This window comes from Aotus nancymaae, unplaced genomic scaffold, assembly GCF_030222135.1.
Source record: "Aotus nancymaae isolate 86718 unplaced genomic scaffold, 86718_ANA_hifiasm-v0.15.2.pri h1tg000002l, whole genome shotgun sequence".
Classification (NCBI taxonomy): Eukaryota; Metazoa; Chordata; class Mammalia; order Primates; family Aotidae; genus Aotus; species Aotus nancymaae.
This window is the reverse complement of record NW_026988413.1, coordinates 51,634,053-51,654,752: the sequence shown is the minus strand read 5'-3', so window position 1 is coordinate 51,654,752 and position 20,700 is coordinate 51,634,053. Positions and strand designations below refer to the sequence as shown.

Here is a 20,700-nt window from a genome sequence, read left to right as displayed (position 1 = left end):
GGAGGCTGAGGCAGGCAATCACTTGAGAGCAAGAGTTCAAGACCAGCCTGGGTAACATGGCGAAACCCTGTCTCTACTAAAAATACAAACATTAGCTGAGTGTGGTGGCACACGCCTGTAATCCCAGCTACTCAGGAGGCTGAGACACAAGAATTGCTTAAGCTGGTAAGGCAGAGGTTGCAGTGAACTGAGATCAGGCCACTGCACTCCAGCCTGGGTAACAAAGTGAGAGACTCTGTCTCGAAAAAGAAAAAAAAAAATCTTCATTTATATAATGACAGTTTCTACTTTGCATGATTATGGTGAAGATTAAGTAAGATAATGTGGGTAAGGTACTTAGTATAGAGTCTAGCAGGCTTCTCTGTAAGTGCTTGAGGAGGATGCACTAGAATGTAGTTTCACGCCTGTAATCTCAGCACTTTGGGGAAGCCGAAGCAGGCGGTTCTCTTGAGCCCGGGAGTTTGAGAGCAGCCTAGACAACATGGCGAGACCCTGTCTCTATGGGGAAGGGGTGCAGAAGAGTGGATGGTCATGGTGGTGTATACCTGTAGTCCCAGCTACTCAGGAGGCTGAGGCAGGAGGATTGCTTGAGCCCAGGAGGTTGAGACTGTAATCCCGCCTGGGTGACAGAGTTAAGATGCTGTCTCAAAACTTTCTTTTTAAATTAAAAAGCCTAATTCTGTCCTTTAACATCTTCCTGAAAAGCTTTGTATATAAGAGAAAAATTGTATTACTAGTTCTTTGAACTTCCATGCTATGCTTTAACTTCAGTCTCCAGAATCAAAAGACAGCAGCTCCAAGCCAACCCCACTATGGGCAGTATATTTAGCTATGGACCTTTATTTAGAAAGGTGAGATTTTCTGACTCATGTAAAGACAGACTCCATTTAAAAAATTGTTATCGTATGAACGCTGAGAAATCTAACTACAGGAGAAGTGTGGTGAGGGTCACATAGGGGATACCCAATCAGCATTTCCACCTCAGGAGATGTAGAATGGTCAAAGGCTGCATTTGCATAAGAGTCTGGGTGCTCTCTAGAAGAGATGGCTCAAAGGATTTGGAGAGGTCTGTTGGGCCAGCCAAGGACTCACTAATGGGAAAATGGTAAAGGGTACCACTAACGATGGGGAGAGCTCATCCTGAGGCTATGTTCATCCTAGGTCACCAAAACTTGCTAATAAGAAGAATTACTGATTTTTGTATATTGATTTTGTATCCTGAAGCTTTACTGAAGTTGTTTATGAGATCTAGGAGCTGTAAAAAGCAATTTGGAGATTTCTCAAATAACTTAAAACAGAACTACCATTTGACACAACAATCTCATTACTAGGTATGTATCCAAAGGAATAGAAGTCATTCTACCATAGAGACACACGTATGCGTACGTTCATCACAGAACTACTCGCAATAGCAAAGACACACAGTCAACCTAAATTCCTATCAGTGGCTGGCTGGATGAAGAAAATGTGGTATATATAAACCATGGAATGCTACATAGCCATAAAAAGAATGAGATTATGTCCTCTGCAGCAACATGGAGTTGGTGGCCATTATCTTAAGTGGATTAACACAGGAACAGAAAACCAAATACTGCATGTTCTCACTTGTAAGTTGGAGTTCACATTGAGTACACATGGATGCAAAGAAGGAAACAGTAGACACTGTGGTCTACTTGAGGATGGAGGGTGGGAGGAGACTGAGGCTCGAAAAACTACTTATCAGGTATTATGCTCATTACCAGGGTGATGAAATAATCTGTATGCCAAACCCCCATGACACACAATTTATCCAAATGACAAACCTGCACATCGACCCCCTGAACCTAAAATAAAAGCTGGAAAGAAGAAAAGGAGTTACTATGAGGAGTGGTACTGTTTGGTCTTTCAAATGCTGTCCATCCATAGAGGAGCTTTATGTCCTCTTTTTTCTTTTTATCACATTTCTTGAGAGAAAGTTGAATATGAAAGACCTAAAGGTCTTGGAGAAAAGAAAAAAAACTTGACACCTCGGGTTTGCTGTAAGGCATTTGGAAGACAAGCCCATCCTGGTGGAAGCTTTATAAACAGCCCTGAGAAGAGAGAACTCTGCTATCTGAGAGTGAATAACCACGGGAGCTGCCAGAGTAGCCCAGACAGGCACCAGATGGTGCCTTTGCTCTTGTGAAAGGAAAATAAATCTTGGGCCCCCCAAATTAGTAAGACCTATGATCTGGAAGCCACCTCCCCGCTTCAAGCTGTCGCACCTTTCCGGACCAAACCAATGTTCTTCTTACATATGTTGACTGATGTCATGTCTCCCTAAAATGCATAAAACCAAACTGTGCTCTGACCACAAAAGCATGTCAGGACCTCCTGAGGCTGTGTCATGGGCCCGCATCCTCAACATTGGCAAAATAAACTTTCTAAATTAACTGAGACCCATATCAGATATTCAGGGTTTACAGTCTCAATAGCAACTAGGAGCACAATGTGGTCTAGTGTGAGAGAACCCTGGGGGGCCACGGGGACTTAGGAAAGTACGCATAGTGGCGGGTACCGGGAATGTCATCCCTGACTCTGCCTCCAGAGACAACCCTCCTGTGTCATCCTTGTCCCCGTATGCACCTGTTATTTGTTCCTACGACAGTGTATTCCCCTTAGTTGCTTTCATCTCTAACTGATTATGGCTCCAGGAGGGGTTGAATTGAGTGTTACTCATTTTGCATCCCTACCCCCTAGCAAAGAGCCTAGAATTTTATCAATGAATGAGTGAGTAGTGGGGTTCAAAGGTAAAGGCTACTTAATGACTACTTCTACTGTCACACACACCCTCTGATTGTCATTATCTGGCTGGTATGGTTTAAGGTAAAATGAGATTAAAATAGAAACTGGGTTGCATTATAGTGATTTGATGGAGAACTTGAGAACCGAAGCTATAATCCCCTGATTCTCAACTAAGAAATCACAACTATTCTAATCTCTTTAATCTATGGAAAAACTGATGTGCTTTCTTGGGAGTATCCTGTCTTATTTGATCCACATGATCAAAGAGCTTTTAATGCAAGAATCATAGAGTATTAGACTGGTTACAAAAATGGCTGCATTTCTCCACCCCTCCCTGTATCCACACCCATTGCAATATAACTCTGTGGCTCCTCCCATCAGGAAGTGGAGTCTATTTTCCCACCTTTCAAATCTGGACTACTCTTGTGAATTGCTTTGACATAGAATGTGATGGAAGTGACAGCATGCCGGTTCTGAGCTGAGTGCTCTAGAGACCTTGCACATTTCTCTCTCAGAACCTTGCCACCATTACATTTACAAACCCAGGCTAGCCTGCTAGATAAGGAAAGACATGTGGTCTGGCCACCCATTGACTCAGCTGACAGCCAGCCAACCACCACATATGGGAGGCCATCCTAGACCAGCAAGCCTCCAAAACAGCTGATACTCATAGAATGTTGAAAAGCTGTTTTTCCACTCTAATCAGTAACTTTGATAGTTACGTTCTACCTTCAGTCAAACCAGTCCCTCAATGACATTCATATTGGAGAAGATCCAAAGGGGAAAATGAATCAAGTCTTCATCCCTTTCTTGACACAGATTTTGAAAATGGGTTCAAAAGAATGAATCTACTTGCAAAATTGATTCTTTCCAGGCTTCCTACCAATTGATAACAGAAATATTGGTGTTATGGGCGCATGCTAATAAATGACTTCACCAAACAAGCTGCTTTATATAAAAAGAGTGTACACACTTACATAAGTTTGCAAGGCTAACAAAAGGAACTTAATCTAGGTGGTAAACTGTATTAGTCCATTCTCACACTGCTATAAAGAACCATCTGAGACTGCATAATTTATAAAGAAAAGAGGTTTAATTGACTCACAGTTCTACAAGCTTAACAGGAAGCATGGCTGGGAGGCCTGTGGAAACTTACAATCATGGTGGAAGGCGAAGGGGAGGCAAGCATGTTTCACCACGGCAGAGCAAGAGAGTGAGCAAGTGACTGAAAGCAGAAGTGCCACACACTCTTAAACCATTAGAGCTCAAGAGAACACACTCACTACCACGAGAAGAGCAAGGGGGAATCCATCTCCATGATTCAGTCACCTCCCTCAACACTGGGGATTACAATTCAATGAGAGATCTGGGTAGGAGCACAGAGCCAAGCCATATCATGAGTTAATACCAAATGGCAGACCCAGTGTTTGTCAGTTAGAATTAGGTTCAGCTGTGAGAGAAAGCCCACCCCTCCCCCACCCATCCCCACTCCACCACCTAAATGACAGTGGCCTAAACAGGGTTGCAGTTTATTTCTCTTATATCAACATTTAGGAAGGACGTTAAGACCTGTTGACTCCTAGTATCAGAAGCCCAGGGTCCTATCTGATTGCATTGCCATAGCTGGCCTTGATCCCATGAGCCAAGATCCGAGCAAGTGCATCCCACGGAGCAGGATGGAGGAAGGGAAGATGAAGAAGAGGCAAAGGACCCCCACATCCAATCCCCCATAACACAAACCACATACACACACCGTCAAGCATGTTATTGCTATCACCTTAGCGATTTAGCTAACACACCTGGCTGCAAGGAAGGCTCAGAAAGGGAATCTTCGAGAGGCCATTTGCTCAGCTTACATTCCATTACTATGGAATCTGGAAGACAACAAGCAATCTCCATCACAGAATGCTTAATATCATGTGTTAAATTTCTACTATGTTACAGTAATAACATCTTTTAACTTTCCAGTGAGTTGGGTTCCCAATTATGTTTATACATCGGTTGTTTGTAACCTGGAAAGCAGTTTCTCACAACCATATTTCTACTATTTTCCTAGTTCAATAAATAGAACCTATTCTATCCCACAATGTCCTTGAAATATAATTTTCATTTGTACTCAATAATCCTTTATTCCATCAATCTAAGGGAGAAAAATATGTTTCAAATGACTGCACATTATGTATCTCAGGAGCAGGAACGTTCCTCCAAAAGCAGCAAAGACTGAAGAGAAAGGGGGCCCTTTGGGACTATGAGGGCGCTCTACATTTGCATCCAAGAAAATAAATCTTCTTTTCTAGGGCATTAGTCATTCTGCTCTAAGGTTCTGAATTGGGGAACACAGGGCCCAGTGGAGGATGACAGATCAAGACCACATTCTGACACGTTCTAACCTCCTCATCTTGTCTTTGTTGGGGGATGCACTTCCTTAGACCACGTAGCCCTAGATATACTTACAGGACACATGAAGGGCAAGATTGAGCTGTCCCTGGGCTTGGAACCACCCTTTGGCTTCACTCATGCCCAGTTTCAGGTTTTACTAAATACAATTTCCCATGAAGGCCAGTCTTTAACCAAGTCCGCAATTGGCTTACCTGAGGAATCCTTGCCTGTGTGTGTGATAAACACATCCACACCTCCAGAAACACAGATACCAAGGAACAGAAGAGCAGAGCAAGACAAAGAGACAGAAATAGGGTGAAATGTGAAACCTTCAGAAGCAGTTAAATTCTGTCATTTCATAGGCCTCTAAATCATGGGGGACAAGGACCATGAGGCATTTCCAACACAGAGATCTTTGAAATGATTTAATCTGGCAGCTGATGTTGTTTCCTGCTTCCGTCAAGCGGTTTACCATTGCTGACAGATGTCTCTTCTGATTACTGCTGGGAGTCTTGCTACTTTGAAAGCTATTGATTAATATATCTGTCTTCCCAGCCTTGGAAACCTTTTTACTAGGCTGCTTGAGAGAGTTGGTAAAAATTCATCTTCCTATATTGAAGCTCTCTAAAAATTCATATTAGGTTATATAAGCCATACAGGGGAGAGAAATACAGATTTCCAGGAACAGGTTTTAAGTGGGCTTGAATTCTTTCTTGGACTACCTTTCAGAAATTTGCTGTGCTAGCTGGTTAAAGAACATGCCTAATGATAACATAGCCTCCTTTTAACTCACTTTCAAACCGGGAAGGGCTATGTGGTGAATTTTGTGTGTTTAATTTTATAAGCAGACAAAGTTTCTTTCAAGAGGTTAGGTTTTGAATTTGACTACCCCAAGAAAGGTTCCCCAGAACTTCCCTTTAGGTATATACAAAATGACCTTTGCTATTGTATTTCACTAAATTGTCGGGCAGTGAGACAAACCCATCTATAAAGTCTCCTGTCACTTCCCATGGGGAGGCTGGAATACTGCTGACGCTAACTTAAGGATGGGAACGATCTGCACAGGTCCAGGGCGACTCCCTTATACTGAGGGCTCACAGCAATGGGGATGCACAGTGCCTGGGCTGTTCCCAGCACAGCTAGATATGTCTTCTCTTCCAGAAATTAAACAAGAACTAAGACCCTGCTGAGCTATTCCTGAATTTCCTTCTTTTTCTTCAGGCATTTTATACCACCCAGCAAACCAAACCTTGTCCTTAGATTCTGATGCCTAGCCATCCTTTCCTCCCAAGGATTTAGGGACATTCAAAAGTCTGTTTTCCATTGAGTAACTAAGGATTAAAAATGTACATATCCTTGCATAGTACTTCTCACACCAATACGATTGGTTGGTTTGTCCTCTTGGTGCAAAAAGCAGGGATGATGATCAAAATATCTGACAACCCATAAAGCATGGCAATCAGCAATAAAAATGGATGCTGGCTGGTATGTGAGCTCAGTATATATCGCAGAATGTTGGCCCCATCGTGAGTGGAAAGACATCCCCTGGTAACCAGGGTGGAAGATTCCTAACCTGTTCCCATCTTTGTTAAAAAGAGGACGTAGCTCGTGGTGGCCTGGGGCTCCTTCTTGTAGAGGATTCATCCTTCCCTCTTCTGGGAGTTTGAGTGATACTGTTTGTAAGACTGGGTGAGGCTGAGGATCTATCTTAGTTTCTAAATAAGTTATTCATTTGTAGATGATCCCTTGCTTCCAGTCACCAGGGCCCCTCAATTCTGCCTCCTACAGGTCCCAAATCACTTCTGTCTTCTGTCCCCTCTACCTCTTTGGTTAGGCACTCCTCCTACCTTGCCTGGATTTCTCATAACTAGTGTTCTTGCTGCAGGCACGCCCTTCTAATCCCTCCTGAACACACATGCAAGGAAGGTCTTCTCAGCACAGATCTGTGTGTCACTGTAGTGCCTACAATATCTAAATGCTGCCCTGCAGGAAATAAAATCCAGCCTCTGTAATAATTCCAAGCACTTTGTGATGTGCCCCACAATCTTCCCACACTCCATAATCAAAGTCCTATCCTCTAGCCAAGCCCAGCGACCTAAAACCCCTTGGAGGCGCAGCTCATCCTTACCACAGTGACTTTGTGGGAGCTACTCCTTCAGTCTGGAGTCGGGATTGGAAGTCTTCCTGACCTGTCCAGGACTACCCTCCACGATCTCATAGAGCATTATCTAAAAATCAAGACTCTTCTTGAGGTCTTCTTTACAAATGGCACCATGTGTCTGTCACAACCACCCACGCCTACTAAGTGGGTTGTTTACTCTCAGACATTTACTCCCAGAATGAGTGGAGTAGCAGAAAGAATAGGAGTTTAGGGTTTTAGGAGAACACTTACTGACTGGGATGATATTCACTTAGTACTATTAGGTTGTAGCACGTGAAACTGCCATTTTTGTAAGTCAAAAATTGTAGAACATCAGCCACTTCACATAGTTCAACCTACAATCTCCATTCCTATGAAAGAGAAGACAGCTATTACGTCTCCACCTGCCAGGCTGTGCAGTGGTTTAGCATCGTGGTTAAAAGTTTGGATGGCGGACTCAGAACTGGATTAGGGTTCCAGCTCTGACTACTTGCTGTGTGTCACCTTAGACAAGTTATTTGCCATTTACGAGCCTCAGTTTTTACATCTATAAAGTTGGGGATCATAACAATGCCTTCTTCATAGAGAGATTGTGAGAATTAAATGAGATCATTTGCATAAATGGCTGAGTTCACAATAAACACTTTCTAAATGGCAGTTATTGTGAGCATCAAATACAATAATATATGTGGCTCACTCTGTAAACTGCTCTACAAAAATTAATTTTAATTACCCTGTGTATAACTTAATAATACAATTAATTTGCAATCTGATTGCTTTGTTGATGAACACAATCTTTAGATCCTGAATACTCTGAAGAATTCCTTTCTCTTTTTAAAAGCCTTCATTTGCACCTAGAATTTATTGACCAGGACCCTGGATGGGGCCTGCCTATGTGTTTTCTGCTTTCTCTTTTCTTCCTGCATAGTTCAGGTGCCATTATTAGGACCTCAAGAGACTGACACAGAATTACTGGGGACCCCAGCATCTGCCCCATCCTCTTTCTCAAACTTCCAGACTCCCATTATCTACTGAAAAAGCCAAACGGGTAGGCCAGAAGCAGCACCTGGACAGGTGAGTTATGAGGGTATTTTACCTGCGAGACTGCACTTAGTAACTATTAGGTTGCAGCCTTTGACACTGCCAGTTTTCTAAGTCAAATGGCAGTAAAGCCATCCTGGGGGTGAGGTCTTCACAGGATGGCTGTGTGTGCTCATCTGTGGGCTGTCTCCTGGCTTGACCTCTGTGTTTCCAAGGTCACATGGCACTCCAAGCCTGGTCACCTAACCGCCTCACTGGCTGAATCTGTGTAGCACTGAGAAGGAGAAAGATAATGGACTAACCTTGGCAGTGCAGGCCACGTCTGGCATCTTCAAGCATGCTCATCTCATCAGTCTTTCACTGTTCCTCCTTTCCTACAGCAAAGGCCCAAAGAATCTGGAACAGGTGGCTCTTCTGCTTCACAAATGACCGGGTGATATCTATCCTCTGACTTCAAAGAGCTGTTTTCTTACTGAAAGCCTTCACACTGAAGTTCTCAGGAGAGGAAGCCTCACTCTCCCCCAGCTGACCCATAGCGCAGGTGTGGCAGAACCACAGTGAAAGTTTGTATATGGCATGTCCTCCCAGCTTCCTGGGCTTCCTCTGACTCTGGTTAGAGGAGGTGCTCAAGACAAGAGATCAAGGCCTCTGCTGCTTGCTTAACCCAGGCCAGGGAAGAAGAGAGAATCATGGCGCTCCAACCAGAGAGCCCAGGTAATGGCTGCCGGAACCCTCTCCTCCTCGCTGTCACCACTCTCAGCTATGGGACAGTCCCACACCTGAGTAGGGTAAACCCAAGAAGCCTGTGCAGCAGCAGATGGAGTGACTCGGCTCCTTTGTTCTTGCTGGTCTAGCCTTGTGCCTTCATTTTGATAACTAGCTTCCACATGATGATAAACAGGCTCAACCTGTTTCCTAGTTCCCCTGTCTTGATGATTTGCCTGATACCTAGTTCTAAAGGTAGGGGCCTGCCTGGCTCCAAAGGACTTATGGCCAGCCAGAATTGAAGAGAACAGCTGCTCCAAGAACTGCCTGCCATATGACATGAGACAGGAAGGGGCTGGTGTTTACTGCTGGAGACAGGAGAAAGTGGTCAGCAGAGAGGGAGCAAGAGAAGCGAGAAAGGGAGAGCTGGGAGAGGAGCCACATGGCACCAGGAACCCATACTTAGCTCTTCTGCCTCAGATGGTTCTGGTGGCCTGAACACAACTTGATCGTACTCACCTGATTCAAGAGGGGGACTTCCAGGGCTCTGAGACAAAGCAATGTCAGTAGGAAACAAGCAGAAAGCTACACTAAGCATTGCTTTTCAGCTATTATTTTAAACATAGGTTGTGTACCTGTGAGGCAGAAGAACTCTCTCAATTACTCCCTTACAAAAAAGTCTAGCTCATTTCCACATCTTTGCTCCCTTTTTAACTTTGCCAAAATGCACGCCCAAGCACTTTTTGGAGAAGCATGTCCTCAGTCTGGTCACAGTCACTGTGACATCTTGGTCTATTGAACGGTGCCTCTAGAGCTGTACTCACTGAGCCTCAGCAACTATATATGGTAGCTCCAAATTTGATTCCAGGATTTTTCCCTCTGCATAAGAATTTTCTCTTGATTGAATCCATTTTCTATGTCTATCCAGAAAATATATAATACATCCCCAACCAGTTATCACAATCTTCATTAAAATTTGAATTTACCATGATCCCTTCCCTTCCCATCACTAACTAGTCCTCCTGGTAGGATTTGCGTCTTAACTCGCTCCATCACCTAGGCTGGAGTGCAGTGGTGTGATCTTGGCTCGCTGCAACCTCCGCCTGCCAGGTTCAAGCAATTCTCCCACCTCAGCCTCCCGAGTAGCTGGGGCTACAGGTGTGTGCCACCATGCCTAGCTAATTTTTTGTATTTTTAGTAGAGACAGGTTTTCACCATGTTGGCCAGGCTGGTCTCAAACTCCTGGCCTCAAGTGATTCACCCATCTCAGCATCCTAAAGAGCTGGGATTACAGGAGGGGGCCACTGCGCCCGACCTAGGACTCAATTTCTTAACCTCTGCTGCTAGTGATCCACTGAGATCTAGGTCTAGGTATACAAACATAATAATGGAAATAATAGGCAGTTAGTATTTACTAAGAAGTTCCTATGTGGCAGGCACTGAGCTAAGGGGTTTACAGGCATTATCATTTTATTCTCACAATCTCTCAGAGTTGTCATCTCTAGACTTCTATTTCTAGCAATATGATGGAGTAGATACCCTGAAAAGTCTCTTACTGCAAACCACTTAGACTGAATCATTGAGGATAACCAGCAGACTTGTAAATGCAAATCTGAGCTGGTGAGAAAGGGAAGGAATTTCCTAGGAGCAAAAACAACAGGAAGAAAGCTGAAGGCAAAGGAGGACAGCAAGCCCTAATGGCTTTGTCTGTCCTACCGTGTCGACTTATCCCAACGAAGGAGTTTGGGTTTTAACAGCCATTCAGAAAAACAAGACTAAGCCTTGAGCCAACTGCAAGTAGAAAGTTGAAACTTAAATGCCAACATAAATGTACCAGAAAAGCAGCAAGGCTATAAAAAAGCACCAATCATTCATGTTGAAAAATTGGATAAAGAAAAGCAAATGAAATCCAAAGACAGTTCAGTGAAAGAAGTTATGAAGAGCAGCAATTGGCCGGGCATGGTGGCTCATGCCTGTAATCCCAGTACTTTGGGAGACCAAGGGAGTAGATCACCTGAGTTCAGGAATTCCAGACCAGCCTGGCCAATGTGATGAAACAGTGGCTCTACTAAAAATACAAAAATTAGCCAGGTATGGTGGTGGGCACCTGTAATCCCACCTACTCGGGAGCCTGAGGCAGGAGAATGACTTGCAGAGGTTGCAGTGAGCAGAGATTGCGCCATTACTCTCCAGCCTGGGTGACAAGAGTAAAACTCCATCAAAAAAAAAAAGGAGAAATTAACAGAAAACAAAACACACACATCTAAAGCTAGAACCGGCCGGGCGCGGTGGCTCACGCCTGTAATCCCAGCACTTTGGGAGGCCGAGGCGGGTGGATCACGAGGTCAAGAGATCGAGACCATCCTGGTCAACAAGGTGAAACCCCATCTCTATTAAAAAATACAAAAAATTAGCTGGGCATGGTGGTGCGTGCCTGTAATCCCAGCTACTCAGGAGGCTGAGGCAGGAGAATTGCCTGAACCCAGGAGGCGGAGGTTGTGGTGAGCCGAGATCGCGCCATTGCACTCCAGCCTGGGTAACAAGAGCGAAACTCCGTCTCAAAAAAAAAAAAAAAAAAGCTAGAACCACCCTTGAAGAAGTACAACTTGAGTGGGAAGAGGGAACTAGAAAAAATTCCGTCTACTGGTACAGGAAGACTGCAAAGAAACTTGCCTGGCTTGGCCTAGGTCCAGGTTGGAATTCAAAAGGTTCCCATGGAATTCATAAACACAGACCTCTCCTTGCCCAGGTTGGAGCAAGCAAACAACTATCAAATAAAGGATCTGGAAGCATGTGCATCAGCATCACCTGGGAAATGCGAATTTACTGAGCCCCAGCTCAGACCCACTGAATCAGGAACTCTGAAGGTGGAGCCCGGCCAACTGTGTTTTAACACGCTCTCCAGGTGATCGTGAGGCACACTCACATTTGAGACATTTAAACTCATTCTTCCTCCCAAGGACTACCACGAGGACAATCAATTCCAATAATGTTGGTAACTACTGCTCCGGATTTTAATGATCACTTAGGCCTATTGAACCCTAAGAAATAAAAGTTTTAGAACACCAAACAGGGTTTTTATTTTTAAGGCTTTGGAACGTATATGAGTCATTCTTTTTAGGTTTTATATGATACAATAGTGAACCTTTAAATACATAGAGTTTTAGCTAGAAAATAAAATCCTTTTACATGATTATTTATACTCTATGCAATAATTAGCATAAAACTAAGATACCAATTTTCTTCACATAGAGCGTCATTTACATAAATTATAATGCTAATAATCTATATTCGTCCAAAATATATGTGTGTGTGTGTGTGTGTGTGTGTGTGTGTGTGCTGTTTTCACTTGGGTAGAAAGAACCACTACGTCAAATAGAATAAGCATCTATTCTGTTGCTTCGAGTATGTGAATAGTTATTAAATTAGAATATGTTGCTTGAGATACAAGTAAATCATCTAGTCAACTCTGATTCCTCACACTCTGTTTGGATAGTTCTTACTTACAGTTGTCCATAATATTTATTTCAACTTCATGCAGGTCTGAAATAATCACAGATCTTATTAAAAATGAGAATTTTTATTTCATGGAGTCTATGACCTCATAGGTTCTAGTTCACATTGTTGTTTAATCAGAACATGTTGGTGTTTCATAAATTTGCCTGTGTCATATTGTAGTGACGATAAGAGGACTTGTCGCTTTAAGCAGGATCTTAAGATACTCTAGGGTCCTCTGCATTGGCTCAGCTACTACAAACTGAGGTTTACTGTCTCAGTTCTGTGAACCTAGAACTTCAATGGATATATATATTTTTTAATGATCAGGCCTTGGCACAAACTATATGTCAGTAATTACAACAAAAGATGATATTTGAGTGATAAGAACATTTATGTCTACTATGCAAAGGATGTCTGCCCTAATTCCAAGGTTTCAGACTAATACAATCCGCAATCAGAATAAAACCTGCTTTCATTCTTTCCACTTAAGCACAGGGCCGGGTATGTGTCTATTGGCACGTGTGCAATCAATGTAGGAACACGGTAATTCTGAGAACTGCCACAGGTGGAGAAAATATTTTTAACATGCTAACTCCTCTGCCCAAGCAATCTTTGCAGGTGACTCGATTTCAGCCTGAGTCTCCTCATTCCACATCTCCTCTTCTTTAACACCACTCCCTCAAACATGTCCTCTACTCTCCAGACCCATAGTCAGGCCTACTTTTCTGGACAGAAGGTGTTTGACCCAGGGAGACCAAGCCAATTCTGGCTCCTGCCATGACAAACAGAGGAGCCGTCAGAGAGAACAGCTCCACCTCTACAGAACCACACACATCCCATATGCGTCACCCGCACCAATATCAACATCTCCTTCATTTCCTTTTCCACACCTATCAACATCAACTTCCTCATCAATGTTACAATGGGTCGTGAACACCAGTGCAATTATTACCATCATCTCAAATGCCATCACTATTTCCTACTTGCTAAGAAATGGTGTGGTCTGTTGGGAAAAGAGAAACAGCTCTGAAGTCAAGCTGAAATACTTTCGAATTATAGCTGTAGTTCCCATTATTTGTGAGACTCGGGCAAGTTCCTTACTTTGAATATTATTCCTTAGCTGCAAAATGTAAATAATACCTTCCACCCATGGTATTGGCAAAAAGTAAATGAGATAAAATCCATAAAGAAGCTAACACAGTCATGGCTCCCAGCTGGTACTCAACAAATGTAAATTTTATATATTGTGGATTCTCAGTAAATATAGAACAAGTGACTGAATGGATAGCAAAGGGAACCAGATATTCTTCATGAACACTTTATTTAAGCTACAGGTTTTTAAACATTAAGTTGTTGTCAGTAGCCAAAACCTTCCTTCAAGCACAATTGTATGCAGAAGGTCAACACTTAGAAAAATGGAGCTGCTTCAATTAAAGCAGGGGTAGGAGTCCTGTGGTCCTCTTAGATCCATTTGTCACTGTGCATCAGGTCACCTTTGTCCAGGGACTCCCGAAAGCTTGGTTTGAAAACCACAGATACAGGATATCTTCTTAAAACTAAGTTTTACTATAACCTTTATCTAAGTTCTATTTTGGGTTATTTATTTTCTTTTTGTTAATAATCTAAATAAAATCTTTATCATTACATCTTCTAACTTGTATTGTTGATACATTGGAAAGCTACCTTTATAGATGAGTAAATTATCTTAAAAATTCTTCCAAGTTTTTAAGTTTATTTTACCGGCATTTCCCAAGTACATAATCACATTGGATACGAATGATGATTTTTTTTCTCCTCTTGGTCAGAATTTTAATCTCTTATTTATTTCATGTTTCGGTGTATGCATGAGAACTTCCAAAATAATGTCACATAAAAGTTGTCATGGTACGCATCCTAGTTAGTTCTTGATTTTAATTAGCTTTCTTCTAGGCTAGTTATTCCTACTTTGTTGCCAGAGTCCCAACCCCCTGAAATTCTGATCTAATTGGTCCGGAGTAGGTCTCAAGCATCAGTAATTTTAAAAAGCTCCCCAGGTGATGCTTATTTTCGGAGATTGAGACCCTCCCCTTGGTTCCAGGTAATTTAGCAGGATATGATGTTGGCTGCTTATTTAATATTGATATTCTTTATCATGTTTAGGAAAAATCTGGTGTTGTTGGCTGTCTAAGATTTGTTATTTGTTTACTTTAGAAATGGTATTGCAATGATCTATTGAGATTATTGCATTATATATGTATATAAATATATTTTTCTTATTGGATATACTAAAGTGATGAATAAAACATCCTTGTACTCCCGAGTTAAACTCAATTTGGCCATGGCCATGGTAATTCCTTTATTGCATTATTCAGCTCAGTTTGCATTTATATTTATAATTTATAATGTCTTTTTATGTATTCTCTGTAATAGTAACGATTATAATAATATCATTATGTTTAAGGATTGTTTGCTATGTTCCAGATACTGTTCTAAGTTCTTTAAATTATTTATATTTCAGTCTTATATCTATGGAAACTGAAGCAGAAAAGTATTAAATATCTTGCCCTTGGTCATATTGCTAGAACACAGGAGAGCCACAATTTGAACTCAGGTACTTTGGTTATAGAGGACATGCTTTAGGGCACTATTGAATGTCACTGGTCCCTGCCATCACGTGTCACCTGGGTGACACTGAATAACAAGTTCTTTAGCCTCTCACTTCTTCAGTCTGCTCATCTGTAAAATGAGGATAATAATTATCCCTCCCTCATAGGGTTTTAGGAGGAATGTGCAAATGAATATTTGTGAAATCTCAGAACCTTGCCTGGCACTGAGCGAGAACAAAATCAAGTGTTTGTTATATAGACCCAACCCAGGCAATCTGCACCTGGGTCTTATACATGGCCTCTTTGGTATCAGGGTTATACTAGTCTTAAAAAAATGACTTGAATAGCTTTTATAACAACTGTCCCCAAATCTTTATTGGAGGAAATTCCTTGATTAAAAGCATTTCTTCCATATTTTTTTGTAAATTAGTTTTCTACTTTTCCATAATAAATTTGTTATGTACATGTTCTCAAAAATCATGTATTTCCTACTTTATTGGCATAGATTTTTTTAATAATAAAAACTTTATACTGTTATCACCTTTTACTTCTTTAGTTTTGTTTATTTGAATTTTCTCATTTATTAAAAAAAAAACCTAGTTCTGATTTTATTAATTTTGTTTTGGATTTTTCTCCCAGCAAACCAATTCTTGAATTTATCTCTTAATGCTATTAGTTTTATAAATAATGTCTGATTTATATATCTATCTTGTTGAGTAGATTGCTTCATTTATCTAGTTTTAATTCGATCATTTAAAGTAATAGAAAGAATCAAACAGCATAGAATTCCTACGTGCACTTTCGGTCACATGCAACCATTTTTGATCTGCGCTGTTGCTCATCAACGCGCTTGTGGACTGTTGCTCCAACCACCTCATTCACAGTCAGCCCTTTTCTCAGTCACAAGTATTCCTTCCCCACTTGTTCTCCAGCCTCTCTCTTCTGGGGCCTCTCTTTTAAAACAACTGTTTTCCTGACTCAGTTTATCTCCTTCCAACATATGGTGATTATACATAATTGCAACGAGGAAGGTGAGGTTAGAAAATTTTCATTTGTTTTTCTGATCCAATTGTAGGATACAAACTCATGAAGCAACAACTGATAGTTCTTCCATGTACAAACAAGAAGTAACCAGAAAACTTAATGAAACAATTGGTGCCATTTACCATACAGAAGAAGAAGAAAAGAAAGAGAAGAGGAGGAGAAAAAAGGGAAGAAGGGAACAAAGAAAAGGAAAGGATAGGAAGGAAGGAATGAGGGAGGACAGTAGGAATAAACTTACAAAATGTGCAGTAACTATATACAAAGAAGACTTTCAAAAAACTTTCCGAGAGACATTTTAAAAGAAAAGCAGCTTGAATATAAATGAAGAGCTTTTTAAATTGAAATAGGAAAAGCTAATATTGTAAGACTGTCAATTCTTTCCAAATGAATATGCAAATTTGTTGCAACCCCAATAAAATATTAATTTTTTAAAAAATAAGAGCAGCTGGTTCTAAGATTATTGTATAAATACCAAAATTCAAGCTTAGCCAGAAAAAAATTTCTACAAAGGAAGCATAATGAATTAGGCAAGCTCTACTAGATAATAAAACATATTATAAAGCATATGTGATTAAGCTAGATAAATGAATTGATAGAGAATCCAGAGCTAGACTCAAACACATGCAAATTCAGTTATGATAAAGGTGACATTTAGAAGGAAATGCATTCTTCAAATGATAGTGATTCTACTCATAAAGTTATAATACATTTTTCTTACCAATGTTTTAATTATTATAATATTATACATTTGTTATAGTTACATTTATTATAAATATTATGTACTTTTTAGGCCAGGCACGGTGGCTCACGCCTGTAGTCCCAGCACTTTGGGAGGCCGAGGCGGGCGGATCGCGAGGTTGGGAGATCAAGACCATCCTGGCCAACATGGGGAAACCCTGTCTTGACTAAAAATACAAAAAATAGCTGGGCCTGGTGGCACACGCCTGTAGTCCCAGCTGCTCGGGAAGCTGAGGCAGGAGAATCGCTTAAACCCGGGAGGCTCAAGTTGCAGTGAGTTGAGATGGTGCCACTGTACTCCAGCCTGGTGACAGAGGGAGACTCTGTCTCAAATAAATAAATAAACAAATAAATAAATAAAATGTACTTTTTAATATGAATCAGTCTGTAAAGTCCTAGGAAAAAAATAAAGAAATTATTTTATATTCTGGATTGGGGAAAAGCCTTTTTAATATTTACTGAGCACTGGTTGCCAAGCAATTTTTAAGCACTTTACCTATGTTTATTTATTTAATTCCTACGCAATGTTATAATCCCCACTTTACAGATGAGAAACCAAAGCACAAAAAGGTGAAGTAGACTTGGCACTTGCTCCGATAGCTCAAAAGCAGCAGAGTGGAAGTATAAAGCCAAATGGTTTTACTCTAGAGCTTGTGTTAACCATTGTGATAAACTACCTGGAAAAAAGACAAAGATGAAGGCCAGTGGCAGGTCCTGGGCCAGCTTGCTGGGCTCCATCCCTCCTTGGCTGTGATGCATGGGCAGTCCCTGACTGTCATGTCCACAGGTGGGTCATTGTTAGCACAGGTATGAAATGTTGTAGCATTATTATTTATCCTATGAATGAATAGCAAGGTGACCCTGCTGGCAGAAGAAGAAATTGTGTGCTACCTGGAAGTAAGAGCCAGGTGATGTGATGTGTGAAAACTGGTTAAGTAATTGTGCTAGACTTGGCAAGACCTTACTCTGGAAATACAAAATGTCATTGCAAACAACCCATGTGTTTCCCACAAAGAAAAGAAAGCTGAAGAGGCAAGCTCATCAAACATCTGCATGCCTGCTGGCCAGGGGGTACTGGCATACTTGTTTAAAATGTACCTATGGTGTGGTTCAGTAAGCTGCTACTTCTGCAGGATTTATGTGTCAGACAGCTCCTTTTTGCTAACCTTCCAACCAAACCTTCCGAAGAATTACTCCAACACGTTCTTTACCGCCTACTCCAAATTAAATTCCAAATGGAAAAAAATTTTTGATATAAACCTATCTATAAAGTTCTAGAAAAAAAAAATGGGGGAATTATTTTTATAATCCAGAGTGAGAAAGACCTTTCTCATTAAGCTCAGATGTTATAATGGAAAAGAAGGATCATTTTTACTATGTTAAAATTTATGTATGGAAAAAATAAAGTCAAAAGACAAAAACATGGGAGAATATTTGCTCCACCCATAGCAGGCAAAAGGCTAATACATTCAAGAGTTTTTTTTAAAAAATCATGAACAGAGGACATAAACAGAAAATCCACCAGAAAAGAAATATGAATGGCATAAAAATATAAAAAGATGTTCAACCTCAAAATTTTAGATGGTAATTTAAAATAAAAATGAAACAACACTATCCATCTACTGGACAAAAATCTTTGCTAATGCACAGTATTGATGAGGGGAGAGGAAAGAGACACTTCCAGACATTGAATAGACTGATTGGTACTTCTTCTTTGGAGGACAATTAAAAATGATACTAGTAATAATAACAGAAATAGCTTACATTTTTTTGCGTATCAGCTATGTCAGATAGATATTCTATGTGTTTCAGATATTCTAACTCATTTACTTGTCGTAACAACCAAATGAGGTAGCTTCTATCATTGTCCCTATGAGGACACTGAGGCACAAAATGTTTAAGAAACTTGTTCAAGATCGCATGTGTAGTAAATGAAGAAGTTGAGATTCAAACCCAGAAAGTCTGGAAAATTCAGGCTAAAACACAATACCCACCACACACACAGGCACACACACTAACTATGGGTAATAATGGATGTGTTAGTTACTTTGACTGTAGTAATCATAGTAATCAGTACACAGTGTACATATATGTGTATCACATCAGCATCTTGTAAACCTTGAATATATATATTTTTTGCCAATTAGATATTTTTAAATTAAAAATAAATAAACCAAACTTGACAACATCCATAAAAATTCAAAATTTTTATACCCATTATATTCATTAGGATTAGAATCAGGTATTTGACATAGTAAAGAAAATAACTGTTGCTTAAATGAGGTAAAAGTTAATTTCTCTCCCAAATAATAAAATCTGGAGGTATGTAGCTCAGATTGGCAGGGCAGCTCTTACCCTATGAAGTCCTCAGGAGCCTGGCTCCTTCCAGCTCCCCACTCAACAACCAAAGGGTGTGGCCCTAGGCAGCATGTGAATTACAAGAAGTAATAAAGAATAGAGGACAGAAGGCCTTTGTCATCTGTCTCTCAGAGAAGTTTCTCAGAAGCTGTTATGCGACACTTCCCCTTCCAGTGCTTGGGCTGCAAAGGAGGCTGGGAAATGTAGTCTTAATTCTGGGCAGCCATTTGCACAGCTTTGCATTGTATTACCATGGAAGAGGAAGAGAAGGGAGACTGAGGAACACTTTGCCAGCACTTTCCTTCCTGCTGACACCACAATTCCACTTCTAGGAAAATTTCTACCGGATTAACAGCACATTTGTGTGACAACATATTACACGGATTGTTCCCCACTTATCCTTCTTCTCCCTGCCTACCCTGTACCCTGCAGACTGACCTCCATGGACGGCATCACCTGAGCTTCCCTGTCCTCTGGCTTCCACTTCTATTCAGCAGCTGGGAAGAACTCACAGAAAACCAGAGAGCAAGAGGAAACAGCAGTCAGGGTATTTTTCCTCTCACTCCTGCTCTGATGGCTGCAGTTTTGGTACTGGCTGCATTTCTCATCCTGTGGCTGTAGCTGTTTGGCTAGCCTCTCCCACAGTCACGGTCCCACTGGCTTCTAGTAACACTGCTCCCTCCCCTTGTCCCTTCATGCCTGGGGTGGTGAAGGATTACCACTGTTGGGAGTTCCTGAGTATTTAGCCATTTATTGCTGCTTCCATTCATCCCGCCAGCACCTGTGTAAATAGTACCTCTGCTATTAAACTCTTCAGGTAAGCTTGGGATATGCCATCTGCTTCTGCTGGACCCTGACTCACACACATATGTGCAAGGGCTTTCATGACAGCAGTGCTTGAAATAGTAATAGACCAAAACAAATTAAATATTTATCAATAGGGAACTGATTAAATATCAGGCAGTTATAGTAGGAATATAATGTAGCAGTTTAACAAATAATGTCTCACTATCACATACAGTTAAAAATTTGCTAAGAAGGTAGAGCTCACATTATGTGTTCCTATTGCACTAAAATGATAATAATGTCTTTATGAGCTAAAATAGCGAGCTCTCGATGACAGGATGCTACCAACTATATTTTAAAATATAGATAGAGATGTACAGTTAGGTTTGGATTTAGATAGACTTGTGTGATGTATTGGATTTAGATAGACTTGTGTGGTGTATTATATATGTATATATTATATACATTTATATACTTAAAGGTTTTGGGGAAAAGACTAGAAACTGAGACTAGAGGTCACCCCTGGGAAAGAATAATGGAGGATAGGGTAGGACAGAGCTTTACTTTCATTGAATATCCTTTTATACTCAGTGAGTTTTTACTACATATATATTACCTTAAAAACCATTTAGGGAAAAAAATATTATTTTCCTTAGGACACAT

The 20,700-nt window shown here is 40.9% G+C and overlaps 1 long non-coding RNA gene across 1 annotated transcript in view; it reads right to left on the bottom strand.

The window, feature by feature from the left end:
- Positions 1-19,382, bottom strand: part of LOC135269906 (uncharacterized) — a 28,663-nt gene extending 9,281 nt beyond the window's left edge. The window contains exon 1 of the long non-coding RNA XR_010338161.1: positions 19,249-19,382. This is a non-coding gene — a long non-coding RNA (uncharacterized LOC135269906). The remainder of the gene's footprint in view (positions 1-19,248) is intronic.
- Positions 19,383-20,700: the final 1,318 nt, after the last annotated feature.